At 38.8% G+C, this 5,062-nt stretch overlaps 1 protein-coding gene across 1 annotated transcript in view; it reads right to left on the minus strand.

Annotated features, from left to right (window-relative positions):
• LOC106815481 (cytochrome b5 domain-containing protein 1-like) overlaps nt 1-5,062 on the minus strand; it is an 11,730-nt gene that overhangs the window by 2,233 nt on the left and 4,435 nt on the right. The gene's annotated exons all lie outside the window — the stretch shown is intronic.

Genomic DNA, 5,062 nt, shown 5'->3' on the forward strand with positions numbered 1-5,062 from the left:
CGTTTCTTTGTTGTATACCTTCTGTCTGTTGTGATGAAACTCGTCCACTTCATCGTAGTAATATTGCTGCGATGTTGCATCCGGCTGCTCAAACTCCTCATCGCTCTGCTGCTCCTTTTTCCCCTTTGCCTTCCCTCTGTTAGTAGAATCAACATTGTTGATTACAAAGATAAGTATGAGTTCTAGCTTTAGTTAATTATTTAGTAGGCAACTCTACTTTTAACTCTAAACATCAATTATCACCCTGATGCACCACCATAACCCTATATATATATAACCTAACCCTAAGCCCATTATACACACAGGTGTGTCCTAATCCAGACTTGTTCATAGTAAGTTGAGTACGTCCTGTAAGTTATATATTATATACAATATATATCAAGTATACAGGGTGCAAAATTAACGAAAGTCCGGAGTCAAATACTCCCTGATTTAGTGTCGGACTCCCTGATTTGACATATATGCAGGAGTCCGTGCGACTCCCTGAAAATTCTGCCATACAAACTAGTTCGTTCCGGAGCACGGCCTCGCGGAATTACCATATTTTTTCAGCTTATGTCCAAAGGAAATTTGGCAGATGCGCAACCGCATGAATCTTAAAAATAAGCACATGCGTTATTGTAAAATATCTTTAATTTTAAACTTCAGACTGCAGACTCCCTCTTTTTGAGAGTAGGGAGTCTGTTGGACTCCCGTGTTTAAAAGTTAATTTCTACCCCTGTTTATTTATCTAGCCTTTCTGCACTATTTTAACAATATTATTGCATGTTTATGTGTTTTCTTTATTTTTTCCAATGCCATGCAATGGCCAATGTGTCTCTCAATTTGTTGCTCGAGCCAATGATCAATCCTAGTTTGGGACAGCGGTATATGTAGTTCACATGTATGTGCTAAACTAAGCCATGGTGCTTAACTAGAATTGGGCCCCATTTTTGATACTTGAGGTCACGGCTAAGCTACTATCATTACCGACACGGACACTGTATTTGGTTGGAAGAGGCTGGAGGTACGGCAGCCGTCGTTCGTTGAAGCCCTTGGCATTTGTTTGAGGGCCGAGGCAATTATTTACGATCTTCTAATGTAAAGTTTACAATAATGTTCATTTTCATACCTAATCCGAGTGTTTTCTAGCTCATCAAAACTCTCAAATCGTGAATTTATTTCCCCAAGGCATTATTTCGAAATCTGCGGCCATTCGCCACCATCTTTGTCTCGTTTGTATGAAAGCGAATGGACTGCCGTACCTCCAGCCCCGTAAATTGGAGACACGGCTGCCGTACCTCCAGCCACTGCCTATTTCAGTATTTGGTTTTAGAATAAGTGAGATAAGAAAGTCCAGCTGTGCTATGTAGGTCACAGAAATAGGGGGTATAAAATGGCCGAGGGGCGCTTAGGAAAGTACATGATTAATGTAAACACGCGTGCATTTTTAGTTTTTGCATTAACACAAACATTGGCATTGCAAAATATCCCAAACGACCACAATCATATTTGTAAATGTTTATGTAAACAGAAACACACCTGTGAATTGAAGTACGATGTTAGTGAACAGAATTATAGATCAAAACCCTAGAATATTCCTATCCTACCCCTGTTATAAAAAGGCAGTTTATAGTATACGGTTTATTCCCAGTTGGCCTACTCCTATTTCGCTCACGGCAAAATTCCCATTTCGCCTACAGCAAAAATTCCCAGTTGAGTTGGCCTACACACATTTCGCCTACTCCCAATTGGCAATTCATCTACGCTCAAAATCTACCCCATTCCCATTTCGTCTACGATCACTAAATAATCATTTATAATATAAATAATAAAATATGGTTTTGATTGGCATACACTCAGGAACCGAAGAAAACATGGCCCATTCCTATTTGACAACCCCAGGTTTAAAAACCCTAACCCTAACCAAACTCACGACATGGGTGTGTAAACGCTACTTGTAAGTTGTACCGAAAACATAGCCTCATAGGTAGCCTACAGATAATGAGAATACAACTTGACAAAAGTAGAATAAATAGTACTGGTAACATATTGGGAGTAGGCGAAATGGGAATATTGGCATTATTGCCGATTCTGAGAGTAGACCAAATGGGTGTAGGAGAAATGGAGTCGTACTCTTACTCTTAGTCTTATCTGATCTCAATAGCATGGTAACTTATAGGTTTGGCTTGTCTAATGCTTGACTATAAAAGGCTCCCACATACCCTATAACCCTAACCCTAACCCTAACCCTAATCCTAACCCTAACCCTAATCCTAACCCTAACCATAACCCTAACCTATTATATTGATATAATATAATATTTATATTGATGTAAATGACATTGGTTTTATTGGGATACATGTTCTCTATCCTTGAACCGAAAACATGGCCCATTCCTATTTGACAACCCCAGGTTTAAAAACCCTAACCCTAACCAAACTCACGACATGGGTGTGTAAACGCTAATTGTACCGAAAACATAGCCTCATACTCATAGGTAGCCTACAAATAATGAGAATACAACTTGACAAAAGTAGAATAAATAGTACTGGTAACATGGGAGTAGGCGAAATGGGAATATTGGCATTATTGCCGATTCTGAGAGTAGACCAAATGGGTGTAGGAAACATGGAGTCTTACTCTTACTCTTAGTCTTATCTGACCTCAATAGCATGGTAACTTATAGGTTTGGCTTGTCTAATGCTTGACTATAAAAGGCTCCCACATACCCTTTTCGTTTCACCATATTTCGTCCGTATTCGTACAACAATTTGAGTTCATAGTGGTTCTTCCATGTGCGATGGCACGTGACACTGAAACTGAATTGTAATTCAACAGAACCAAAACCAGCCGCGCAAAATCAAGAATCCGCGTTAGATAGCTGTCTGCTAATCATGTGTGAAATGCAAAAATATGTGATTGAGTTGTACAAGTTTGTATGTATATATTAGATATGACCCATACAGTCATCCTTTCTTGCGGTGCATAGATAGCTAGTAAGGGTACCTGCCCCTATTTGGAGCAAAATAAAAAATAAGCTTGGGTAATAATTGTGAGCTACCCGAAAATGTAACAAATGATGAAACAAAAAACTATTTACAAAAACACAATTATCCCTTCAACCTAACCCTATATTTTTCATGTGGTTTATTTCTTGACCCCCCCCCCTCCAGGAATTTGTGTGGAATTCTTCCCCCAGGATATCTTCTGTTTCAGTGTAACAATGCCATAAAAGATATGTTACTAAACTTGCATTTTCTTTTGAAGTATTTGAAAGATAAATGAATTAATGGAACGTGATAAAAATGAATAGAAATGGTATTGCTATAATAAATAACTACAAATAATTTTATTGGTTCTAGCTTTTTGTCAGCTTGCATGGTTTAAATTGGTAGGTTGAATTCCAACAAACTAGATGTAGCCCTTCTAGATCTAAATCGTTTGATGACAGTCACAGAGCAGCATGAACTTTAGGCATTTCTCACCAAGTCTTACTATTGGCATGCTCAAACAATACAACCACAATCTATGCTTCAGTCAAATCATCGTTGAAGTAAAGATGAATCGCTACAAGAAATTCATCGTCTCTCATGCGCAGATTGTAGAATTGCTCATCCTCGTCAGAAATTCCATTTCCTGCCAACGTTTCTGTCATGTTCAATATTTGGCCGTCGTACTTCCAGGTGTAGCTCCTCGCATGCGAATTGTACTTCATGTATCGATTCAGTATTTCGTCAAGCGTTTCCTCTGCACAAACCTTCAAAGCAATGTATCTTATTGAACATTACTAATTTCTACAGCTAGCATGCATATTATCTCACTTCAAATTTAGGTTAAGGTTATGGTTAAGGTCTATTCTAGGGCCTCTTCCATTATTCTAATCTCACTCTACATTCAAAGTGGGGTATAACCGACACTCACGCTTGAATCTATTATGAAGAAGACACGTAAAATTTGTAATGAACACTACTGTCTGTGTACCTCAACCTTCTCTTCCTGTAGAGTTAATGTGTTGATGATATGGATCCAGCGAGTCTTTTCTGACAATTTTCCAATGCAGTATTTTTGATCCAGCCACCATGGTCGCCCATAATCTGTTGCCCAATCTAGTAGAAGGCAGAGATAATTACAACAGTTTATATCACTTTCCACAAGGATTTGGATGTAATTGTTAACTGTTCAGAATTTGAGACAAAGCGATACAAAACAGCATTTTCACAGGCCAATCAACATTTGATAAGAGCTCCATCCAATCAGGGACTTTTGGCAACACAATTATGCGTTTTTGTAAATTCGACACTTACCGGTTCTTGGACTTGGAGGTGGCACATGAATAAATCGACCATGTGGAGTATATGGCATTGAACATCCAGTCTCTGGGTCAATATGCATCCTGATCTGATAGCAAAGCACCACCACAAACATATAGTCAACTCATAACTATCATTTACATACATAGTCATTTTCAAAGTTCCTATTGCAACGATATCTTTAACAAGAGCCGCAGAGCGTCTGGGCTCATCTGAGGTCTGTTGCTACGATTATAAACGTAAAATTTCAGTCGTGCGTAGTACCACATTTGTTAGGCGCAGATATGCAGACACGCAGTTGCGTACACATCATTGTTAGGACACGCTTATGAATTAATGACGAAACAGATATGATTGATCATTATAATTATTTAACTTTATTATAATTATTATAACTTAAACTATTAACTTAAATTAATATAATCCTACAACCTTAGTTATAGTTATTTAGTAAACATCAATGGCATAGAATCAATATATCGGTTGAGACGTGACGAAAATCATTTCACGGGCCAAGATTGGATGAATCCTCCGAATTTTACTCACGAGGTCCGGCGATTAGCACGGGGAACCGTACGCCTGGTGCACTATTTTGATATGTTCAGAGTTGGATTGGATTAGGTTTAGGTTGTAGTTAGATTAAGGCAGGTTAGGGTTCGGGAGGTTAGGGGAGTATGGCGTAGGCGGATCTCACCGTGCAGACTCCGGTTAAGTGGAGTAGGGCGAGGTTGGGCGGATTCCGGTCATAAATTTAGATGTACCAGCTTGGA

This window comes from Priapulus caudatus, unplaced genomic scaffold (genome assembly GCF_000485595.1).
Source record: "Priapulus caudatus unplaced genomic scaffold, Priapulus_caudatus-5.0.1 Scaffold1126, whole genome shotgun sequence".
In the NCBI taxonomy this organism is placed as follows: Eukaryota; Metazoa; Priapulida; class Priapulimorpha; order Priapulimorphida; family Priapulidae; genus Priapulus; species Priapulus caudatus.